Source organism: Lathyrus oleraceus, chromosome 6 (genome assembly GCF_024323335.1).
Source record: "Lathyrus oleraceus cultivar Zhongwan6 chromosome 6, CAAS_Psat_ZW6_1.0, whole genome shotgun sequence".
Taxonomy (NCBI): domain Eukaryota; kingdom Viridiplantae; phylum Streptophyta; class Magnoliopsida; order Fabales; family Fabaceae; genus Lathyrus; species Lathyrus oleraceus.
Window position 1 is genome coordinate 396530001 of NC_066584.1, and position 11881 is coordinate 396541881.

Here is an 11881-nt window from a genome sequence, read left to right on the forward strand (position 1 = left end):
CAACTTTCATGTTGGGCAAAAATTCATTTGAAGCTTGTATCATGATGTAAGTTTGAGGATCAAGACTTTCCATTTTTGGTAAGTTTCAGTTACAGGTCCAGTTTCCATTTTTGGAAATTTTTGATCTGGCTTCAAATTCTTCCATGATGGTGTTTGACATGATATATGAAGGCTATTTGGCCATGAATGAGCTCTCACAAACCAATTTCCATCATCAAATCACTGATTAAATGGACAGTTGACCAACAGTTGACTTTTAGGGTTTTTGACTGACTGTGCATCTTCTGATGAATTCCAAACCCTAATTCCTTGAGAATTTAACTTCAAATGATGTCCCAAGTTGTATGAACTCTTGATTAATGAGCATGGTGTCCAAATTCCACAAGAATGGCCACCATCCACTGCTTTGACTGACTGTTGACTGTCTAGGGTTTTTGACTGTCTGTGTGTGAACTGATGACCTCTGAGCCTTCAACCCTTGACTTGAACACTTCAAATGGACCCCCAAGTCATGTGATCTTGTTGGACAAACCCTAGGGCCTTGGCTCCTTGAGAAATGCACTTGCTTGCTTGGTTGACTGATCTCCTGATCAGTTTGACCTAATTCCTTGATTGGCTTGCACTTGAGGCAAATGAGGCAATGCAATGCTATGCAATGGACCATGATATGCTAGGACCTAATATGAAAATGTATGTACAATGATAGGTGCAAATTTGAGGTGCTACACAGGGGCAAGTGAACCCCAAATTATGGATGTCCATATGTTGTCAAGAGAGCCTTTTCAGGCAGTGCTTTAACACTTACTACAATGGATGAAGAAGTTCACTCGTCCTGTGAATTCCGATGCAGTCAAGAAATACTTCGCCTAAACAAAAAGAAAAAAAATCAAACAGCTCGCTAAGTTGAACACCCCAAAGGGCGACTTAGGCAAAAAGGAGCGTCTCGGTGGATTGAAAACCCGAAAGGGCGATCCAGGCAAAAGTTAGAGACATTGAAAAAAGAATTTGCATCCCGCTAGATTGGACACCTCACACTGGGGCAATCTAGGCAAAAATTAGGGATTTGGCAAGTAACTGCACCTTGACAAGACTGTGCTCTATATATGTCATCCGTCAGGAATTCTCGATTCGTCGTCGACTGAAGCTCTGAATACATCGAAAATTCAGAATGGTAGAGGAAAGGTCATTATGTTCAATGTAGCCCTCTCCAATATATATCACCGATTTCAAACTTGTACAGATCCATGGAGTCTCGCCCCTTGCAGACTACCATTCCATCACATCAATTTGAGCTTTTATCCAATTATTTGCATTCTTATTTGTTTCAACTCAACAAATGTTTTGCATGTTTTTAATTGATAAAGTATCATTGTTTTCAAAGTAAACAAATTTTTCAAAAAAAATTGTTCTTAAACAAAGTGAACGTTCACAATGATGGAAGGATACTTAGGAGACCCGCAGTGCTCTCCCGAGGGTGGTATGATTACCAACAGGTAAGATAATTGTTCGTACCTCGAGCATGACTGTATCTCTCTCCTGTCGAACCTCGTATGGTCTCTCCTCAGTGAAGTTGCTCAGTGCAGTGTTGGTTGAAGTTGTTCATCTTCATGTCCCCAGTAGTGCAACATTTCTCCCTCCAAGTCCCTATTAGCTCTATTGTGGGGCATCCCCAGTAGAGTGCTGTTTGAGCCTTATCATGGGGCATACCTGGGGCACGTTTTTATCTAACGATCTCTGGTGCAAGTGCAGTTAGACATCTTCATTTACTTGCCAGTGGTAATATGAACCTTTTTGACAAAGAGATCCCCTCAGAGTCCAACCAGGGGCAAGGGATAGATGAACCGTGAAAAGACAGTGAAGGATTACGACAACGATCCTGGAAAGTTAATCAAGAAGACTCTTCAAAGTCTGATGATTGGAAAGTATGTATAAATCCCAAGAGTTCAACCTCCGTGAAGTACGAACGAGTTAGGAATACAAGATGATGGAGCAGAAAAGTCCAGAAGAGTCTGGGAGTTCTTAAAAGTGGAAAGTCAACACTATGGGTGGATGATGGATACTAGTGTTCGACGAGTCGACCGACACCCCCGTCAAACAGGCTGTATCTCCCCAGAGGATTAAGAGTGTGATCTCCCTGGCAGATTCGAGATCGTTGTCTCCTCAACAAGCCTGAAGGTTGTCACGTCCCCAGCCCAAGCCAGTATTGAAGCTATCAGAGTTATTTCCCCTGCAGAGATGCCTGTAGACAGTACCTTCTTTCTCCAGCAGATCTAAGGATTGTTTTTCCCCAGCAGGCTTATGCTTGCAAATTTCCCCAGTTGAGAATCCCCACTGAGCGCCTGGCAGCTATTTTCCCCGGGAGTCCCCTAGTGGAGTTTATCAGTAGACTGTAGATGTGTTCCCCAACAATTGGTTTTGTGATGCTGTTACCTCCAGTGTGGCCGTGAGTGCTTATCCCAAGCAGGTTTGTGGGAATTCATCTCCGGTATGATATGACGTGTTATCATCCTCAACAGAGTTTGTTACTCTCACTGCTACGGTTGTTGTTCTCTCCACTAGGATTGTTCTCCTCAGCAGAATGGTGTGGTTTTTCCTCAGCAAGTTCCCCGAGTGGAGCGGGTCTCATGAAATACATCTCCAGCAGTGATTCTCCTACATATGGATTGGTTGGGTCGTCCCTAGTGGAGTAGCATTTATTTCTCCAGCAGAGTTCATCCTACCAGTGGATTGGACGGGTTTCTGTAGAAGACTGATATCGGCATCCCCAGCTGAGTTGATTCTACCTATGGATCGCATGGGTTATCCCTAGCGGAGTAACAGACATTCTCCAAAGCAGGGTTTATCCTATCTGAAGATTGGTTGAGTCTTCCTCCCAGTGAAGTCGATTTACCATTCCCCAGCACAGTTCCTGGAGTTCCCCGGTGTTGTCTCTGAAGGAGACGTGTGTTTATGCATTCATCATTTAGATAAGCATAGCATATCGCATCATTAGTGCATAGCATTTCCATAATCATGGGGCATTGTGTAAAGCAAGAAAAAACTCATGCATCAACATTGCAAGCATATCCATTAGCCCTAGGCCGTGGTGACCAGCCGAGATTGGGTTGTTGGAAAGAGTTTAGCATCGCGCCATTGGATCGGCTTCAGAATTGGGTTCATCAGCATGGTCGAGAGGTGGTTGGTTTTCGAACAAGTGATTCCTCAGTCGAGTGGGTATCCCCAGCAGTGTTACTCCCCAATTGTTAGCGTCTTGCCAGCTTGGGTCTTTTTCCTTAAGCAGATATGGGTGTGTCTGATCTCTCCATGTAGAGTCTACCCCTTAAGCAGAAAGTGTCAATCTTTTCCTGCCATTTCCCCACTGAGATACATCCTCGTGGATGACGGTTGCTTCCGTTCCCTCCCTAATGGGATGGGTTTTCCCTATTGAGTTCTTTCCTCATTAGGATGAGTCTTGATTCAGTCTGCCTTTTTGGATCGATCCCAAATTGGCTTCTTGTTGACTATCTCTTGTGCTGCCCTGGGGCATAAATGAATAGTCGCTCACTAACCGGCACTCATTCATTTGATCCTCAGCGGAGTTTGTTGTGGGCATCTACCTACAAACCGGTAGTTGTAAGTCCTATCGTCGTGGTTTTCTACCTAGAAGCCGGTAGTTGTAAAATCCCACTTTCACCCCCTAGCAGAGGTAACCTTTGTGGTTCATTCTGTTTGTTGGCCTCTACGTACGAACCGGTAGCTGTAAGTCCTCTCTTTACGGTCTTCTACCCACTACCCGGTAGTTGTAAATCCTTTTTTCTCACTCTGTCTCTCAGTAGATTCGTTTGTTGGCTTCTACCTACAACCCGGTAGTTGTAAGTCCTATCTTTGTGGTTTTCTACCTACTAGCTGGTAGTTGTAAAATCCCACTTTCATCCCCTTGTTGGAGTTAACCCTTTGTGCTCATCCTGATTGATGACGGTTACTTTTTCCGTGGTTTTCTGCCTACAAACCGGTAGATGTAATCCCCTCTTTGTGGTATTGGTAGTCTTGCCTTGATCAAGCAGTATTGTCCCCATTGGGTCTTCCCCTTCTCTTTGGATACTTGCTCCGAGTTAGCAACTTTATCCTCTGATTGGTCATCTTTTGCATACCTAGTCCTGGTACCCAGATGCCTTTCTTTTCGGTCGATTATTCATTTAGCAACCCACAACCCGGTTATGGATAATCTTCCATGCGAGTGTATTATCTACGTTTTGACGGCTTTAGATAATATGTCTCATGTTTTTCCGGTATTCAGACCGAAGGAGTTTCCGACGATCAGGTCGATGTACTCATGGCACAAGGCCAATTTTCCGGTATTCAGACCGAAGGAGTTTCCGACGATCAGGTCGATGTACTCATGGCACAAGGCCAATTTTCCGGTATTCAGACCGAAGGAGTTTCCGACGATCAGGTCGATGTACTCATGGCACAAGGCCAATTTTCCGGTATTCAGACCGAAGGAGTTTCCGACGATCAGGTCGATGTACTCATGGCACAAGGCCAATTTTCCGGTATTCAGACCGAAGGAGTTTCCGACGATCAGGTCGATGTACTCATGGCACAAGGCCAATTTTCCGGTATTCAGACCGAAGGAGTTTCCGACGATCAGGTCGATGTACTCATGGCACAAGGCCAATTTTCCGGTATTCAGACCGAAGAAGTATTCTCCTCTCCGTTGGTGTCGATAAACGTCGAGTTTTTCCCGATCATCCGTTGGTGATTTGGTTGTGTCCTCCTTCCCAAGTGAAGTATTCTCCTCTCCGTTGGTGTCGATAAACGTCGAGTTTTTCCCGATCATCCGTTGATGATTTGGTTGTGTCCTCCTTCCCAAGTGAAGTATTCTCCTCTCCGTTGGTGTCGATAAACGTCGAGTTTTTCCCGATCATCCGTTGATGATTTGGTTGTGTCCTCCTTCCCAAGTGAAGTATTCTCCTCTCCGTTGGTGTCGATAAACGTCGAGTTTTTCCCGATCATCCGTTGATGATTTGGTTGTGTCCTCCTTCCCAAGTGAAGTATTCTCCTCTCCGTTGGTGTCGATAAACGTCGAGTTTTTCCCGATCATCCGTTGATGATTTGGTTGTGTCCTCCTTCCCAAGTGAAGTATTCTCCTCTCCGTTGGTGTCGATAAACGTCGAGTTTTTCCTAGTCATCCGATGATGTCTAGTTGTACCCCTCTCCATGCAGAGTTACCTCTCCGTTGGTGTCGATAAACGTCGAGTTTTTCCCGATCATCCGTTGATGATTTGGTTGTGTCCTCCTTCCCAAGTGAAGTATCCTCCTCTCCGTTGGTGTCGATAAACGTCGAGTTTTTCCCGATCATCCGTTGATGATTTGGTTGTGTCCTCCTTCCCAAGTAAAGTATCCTCCTCTCCGTTGGTGTCGATAAACGTCGAGTTTTTCCTAGTCATCCGATGATGTCTAGTTGTACCCCTCTCCATGCAGAGTTACCTCTCCGTTGGTTTCGATAAACGTCGAGTTTTTCCCAATCATCCGTTGATGATTTGGTTGTGTTCACTCTCCCCAGTAGAGTTTCCTCCTCTCCGTTGGTGTCGATAAACGTCGAGTTTTTCCTATTCGTCCTATGACGTCTAGTCGTACCTGTCCCCACGTGGATTTACCTCTCCGTTGGTCTTGGTAAACGTTGAGTTTTTCCCATTTCGTCCGTTGACGTATGGTTGTATCCCTCCCAGTTATTCAATAGCGTCTGGTTACCTCTCCGTTGGTCCCGATAAACGTCGAGTTTTTCCTAGTTGTCCGTTGGCATCTAGTTGTGATTTCTTTTCCCATTCATCGTCGTCGCGATGTCTGGATGTGGGCGTACCCTTTGAAAACAAAACCAAAAAATACATACCCAGTAATAAATATCAAATCCCAGTGGATGTTTCCAGTGTTGGATCCCTGTATTGTGCAAATTCTACGGTTCTTGGTATTCAATCCCTGTTTACCCTGAAAGTCTGACAGCCGTTGCTCTCATCCATTCGGGTCCCCAGCTGATTGAATAGGGGCAGCTGTAGCACCTCAAATTTGCACCTATCATTGTACATACATTTTCATATTAGGTCATAGCATATCATGGTCCATTGCATAGCATTTGCATAACCCTCAGTTGCCTCAAGAGCAAGCAAGCAAGAATTAGGTCAAACTGATCAGGAGATCAGTCAACCAATCAAGCAAGGGTGATTTTCAAGGAGCCAAAGCCTTGGGGTTGGTCCAACAAGTTCACATGACTTGGAGGTCCATTTGAAGTGTTCAAGTCAAGGGTTGAAGGCTCAGAGGTCATCAGTTCATACACAAACAGTCAAAAACCCTAGACAGTCAACAGTCAGTCAAAGCAGTGGATGGTGGCCATTCTTGTGGAATTTGGGCACCATAATCAATAATCAAGAGTTCATACAACTTGGGACATCATTTGAAGTCAAGTTCTCAAGGAATTAGGGTTTGGAAGTCATCAGTCAATGCACAGTCAGCCAGAAACCCTAAAAGTCAACTGTTGGTCAACGGTTCATTTAATCAGTAATTTGATGATGGAAATTGGTTTGAGAGGTCTCATTCATGTCCAAATAGTCCTTATATATCATGTCAAACACCATCATGGAAGAATTTGAAGCCAAATCAGAAATTTCCCAAAATGGAAACTGGATCAGTAACTGAAACTTACCAAAAATGGAAAGTCTTGATCCTCAAACTTACATCATGATACAAGCTTCAAATGAATTTTTGCCCAACATGAAAGTTGAAGATCTTGTTCTCCCATTTCCAAAAAGTCCAAGAACTCTCAATTCCCATGTGTGGTTGGCAAGTTATGATCGAATCGATTTCAGAAAATCTTGAACTTCAAAGGGCCATATCTCCCAAACCGTTTGGCCAATTTTGGTGGGGTTTTTTCCTACAAGTCACATTTGATCCCCTCTTTCCAAAAATATAAATTTCATGAGCCAAAACTTCACCAATCAAAATGGCATTTTTTGACCTATCTCATTTAAATGCAAGTTTGACCAATGTTTGACTTTTTGATATAAACATTTTTCTACCATTTGGCCAATTGGAACAGCTCAGAAAAGTCATTTAAAACATGTTTGCAAGCTCAATTATGCAGTACATGAGGCCATGGCTTGATTGCTTGAATTGTAAGAAAAGTACAATTTCACCATACTTGTCCATACCATCCACCATGCCTTGCCTTGTACTCTTAAAAACAGAAAATTTAGAGGCTATTTGCTGTCATTTTGAACACATTATTAGCAGCCTAAACCAACAGAAGAGCCATCCTTTGCTTGCTTGGATTGAGGGAAGAAGGTACATGTTCTCACCAAATGCATCTCATGAACCATACTTGTACTGTCCCAGAATTTTTTCCATCATTTTCTGTCTTGGACAACCACATTGGACAGCACAAAACCAATAGAGATTCATCCATTGAAAAGGACTTTGGCCATTTTGCTGAAAAGCTGTCAAGAACAACCATACCTCCATGCCATAACTTGTACTGTCCAACAGCAGTTTGGACAGCACCATTTTTCTGCCAAGAGAAAGGCTCATTGCAGCCACAAGCAAAAGGGGAGTGCAGCAGAAAATCATTCATTCACCTTGCCTTTGGCACACTTGCAATTTCTGTCCAAAAAGCAACTTCCAACAGAAATTTCTAAACCTAATTTTCCTGTCATGAGGAATTAAGGGCCAACATAACCAACTGAACAAACCAAGACTTCAATCATCCTTGCTTGGCATTTCAAAAACTCTTCTGTCAAACACCACAGACCAAGCATGCCTTTCCCTCATTTTTCCTGCCATGGCCAAACCTCACTAGACAGCACCACATGACAGCAGCCACAACACAGCAATTGCACACATGACACAGAGCTTCATTCATTGAAACTGCACTTTGGCCTTTCTTCCAAAACCTGCTAGCAACATCCAACAGCAGGAGAACAAAAGCTGGCTTGGCTTGAGGCAATTTGTTCAGCATTTTCTGTCACAGCAGATACACAAACCAACATAACATAGCAGTAGACCAACCAACCTCACTAAGGCAAAAGCTCACATCTTGGCATTTGTTCAAAAACTGTCAAACTCCAAAAGGGCACTAAACCAGGCACTGCTATTTTACTATACATTTCATCACCTTGAAAGTAGCAGCCACAAGCCATAACACAATCAATTCCACTGATGCTAAAAAACTGCATTTGGCATTTTCTTCCAAAAACAGTCCAAAACTTCCAATGAGCTTGGCCTTGGTTTTGTTTCACCAACACAAGACAGCAGGATAAACATCATTTTTTGTCATGCCACAAACACTTAGCAGCCATCAACCCTGTCCAAAACACCAAAACTTTCATTCACTCAAAAAAATCACATTTTGACACTTTCTCATTTTCTGCCCAAACACTCCCAACGAACTAAACCTTGGCCTTTGCTCACCACCATCTTTCTCATGTTGAACCACTAAATTGCAGCCACAATCAAAACATTGCAGCAGAAAATCCCTCATCCTAAAAAATTTTATTCATCTTGCTTTGGCATTTGAGAAAAGTCTGCCAAGAAAACTCTACATAACCAAGCCTAGATTTTGTTGACTCATCATCAAGGCAACATCATGAACTCTTTGGAACCACATTTCTCCACCTGTAAGCACCTTTCCACCACAGTCTTCAACCTTGCATCATCCATGACAGTCAAACATTGAACTCTATTCCAAGCCTCCACAAGTCAGAGGATTTACACCATTCATCATCAGGAGGGCTCTAGGGCAACTGTTCCGCTTCCAAACAAGCCAAACATCAACTGAATCACCACTGTTCCTCCAAACTGGTAAATTTTCGAGCTCCATGATTTTTCAAATTGATACATGCTTAGTGTAGGTCTATCCATGCTGATCGTCATGATGCTGTCACTTTTTGAAATGGTTGCTTATTCATGAAGATATATTGTTTTGAAGTTTGATGTCAAGTTTGGTTTTTGCTCGACTCTTGACTTGTCTGTTGTTTTAATGAAAAATGATGATGGATTCTTGTTGACCTTGCCATGCTGATCATTTCCATGTATTCAATTTTGATTTTTGAGCAAGTTTGTGAAATCATGATTTTTGAGAGGGATGAACATGAACCCTAATTCCCAATATTTTTCCAGATTTTCTGCCCCATTTCTCACGTGCATGGCCTTTCCACTCATTGACCAATAGAAACATTTCAAATCCTGGCCCTAAACGACCGTGTTTTAATCAGTGGTTTCAAATATTACAATTATGCCATTCTTGTTTTATCATTTCATCTTATTTCTTCAATTATTTCATCAATCTTCCAAAATTCATAACTTGCTCATTTTTGGTCCAAATTCAATGGGATTTTTTGTGTTGTGTTTATCATGATCTCTACTTTTTTATCATTAGTTTTCCAGAATTTTTGGATGAGTAGTTTTTAAATGGCCTTAGGGTTTGTGACATGTGACCAAATTTTGTACACTTTGCCAAATCAATTGTGAAATGATGAGAATGTATCCAATGGCTCCCAAATTTTTTGTGCTTAAACTAGACACATTCATGGTGATTTTGGTGTAGAGTTTGTGAATTTATCATTTGTGGTTTGTGAGTTATGATTTTTTGAATTAGGGTGTGACAATTTGTGTCACACCATTGATGTCCAACTTCATGATTTTCATAGCCATGTTTCTTGACCTCCAATTGACTTGATTTTTTGCATGAACCTACACTTGTATGTCTAGTTTACATGTGAATTTTCTTGGAATTATTTGTGGCATTTCCTAATTGTTTGAGATTTTCTCCCCTGTCTAGTCAAATGTTGACTTTGTGTGACACATGTTCCCATTTCATTTGTGAAATTCTCATACTTTATTAGATGGACATGAAATTTTACATGAGATAACTAGACATCCTCATCTTTGCCATGGCTTTGATCCCATTCATTTATCATACACCATTTCTGAATTATGATTTTTCTAAGTTGATGCATGTTTGGTTGACTTCCTTAAGCATGTTCAAAATGGCTTTGACTTTCTGATTTTCATTGACTGCCTTCCACTTGTCCAAATGAGTTGAAATTTGACATGCTTACCATGCTATGTGTTAGGATTGGTCATGATTTATTTGGTGATTTTTGGAAATGTTTGAGATTGGTTTTGATTCAAGTCTTGCTGTTGACTTCTGTGAGCTTCTAAATGCCATACTTTGACCTAAACTGTTCATGAAATGATGATGATGATTGATATGAATGTAAACCCAATTGGTTGAGTCTCTTAATTGTTTGAACATGATTTTGGATGCTTTCCCTTTGCTGTTTTGACTTTATCATTCATTTTTGACCCTAGGCTTGCCCTAGTGGTCCTGTTACTCACCTTTGAGCTTGTGTTTTCAGGTTGACCATCAAATGGCCATTGAGACCAATTCTTTTGATTGAGCTTGCTTAGAAATCATTGTCTAACTTGTTTGTTTTGTAGGTGGCTTGGCTCACATGCCTAAAGCCTTGTGCCTTGCACATCCATGTGCCTCTAATTGACTGTTGGTGTCTGTTTCTGTTTGTTTTGTTTGAAGTTGCATACTAACATCTGCTTGACTGTTTCAGGTGCTTTAGTTGCTTAGTTCCTTGTGAACTTTTTGCTTTGCTTTGCTTGTATAAGCAATTTGCATTGAGGTATGTCTCTCTTTCTTCATGTAGTCTGGAAGACCTGGCCTGTTACTTGGCCGGGCAACTGTCTGAAGTCCTCCTTAAGAGGCAATGTTTGTGGATGTTTAATTTTGTCCTTGCATAGAGTCAAAGACCTCCTAAGTGAAGAGGCAATTGGTGGAAGGTAGGGATATGCAATCTATCCCCCACTAATCAGTGTGTCATCTGCTTTGCTCACACCACTGTGTTGATGCATTGCAGATACAAACCCAAGATCTTGTACAATTGTACAGTTGAGTCAGTTTTAAATGTGTAGAAGGGTTCCCACTTTCTGAACCCACACATTCTTGTCTTGAGCTCTCCCAGGCCAGGGATAAGAGCTGTGAAGTCTTACCTTCACCCACCTTTCATCTGCTTCACCTTAGCCCCTCAATGGCAAGGTTAAGAGCACATTCACCCAGTTCCAGAGGTTTGATTGTTGAGGTTGATATGACCCCTCGACTAAAACCTAACCCTTGTTTGAGCCACTTGCTTGTGTATAGTGTGTGCTATCTGTGCTTGTAGGATTGTTTGACTTGCTTCCTGTGCAAGTTAGGATTGTTTTACTTGCTTCCTGTGCAAGTTAGGATTGTTTTACTTGCTTCCTGTGCAAGTTAGGATTAACTTAGACTTGCTTCTTGTGCAAGTTAGGTTTTGCTTGGCTTGCTTCCTGTGCAAGTTAAGTGTGTGTGGCTTGCTTCCTGTGTGAGCCATGCTTAGGATAGGATGGCCCTTGTGCCATTTAGCTAGAAACCTTAACTTAGGGATGATTTTGCATGATAACATCTAGGCTCGAGTCGTAGTCTCCCTAGTGTTGTGTCTCCCTCTGTTATCTGGTTAGGCTAGTCCTGTATCCCTCCGTAGGGGAACTACATCGCCCTGATCTTCACACCAGATGAAGTATGTAGGCAGGAGATTGAGCTGATCTCTCCGGGCGCCTTTTCTTTCTTTTGTGTGTGTTGTCTGACCTTTGCTAGGCTCGAGCCTGTGACTCCTTAGCATTTGCTGTCTGTCTGTTTGTGTGTGTTTGACAGTTATAGGCTGAGTCCCCGACTCCCTATCAACCTGTTGTGTTGTTGTGTGCTTGGAAGCCGATGTAAGTCCATCGAGTGGTATTTGGGTTCCAGTGTGCGTGTGTTTGGTTCGGATGCTGATGTAAGTCCAGCAATTGGCATTCAGGCTCCATGTTTGCCTTCTTGTGTGTG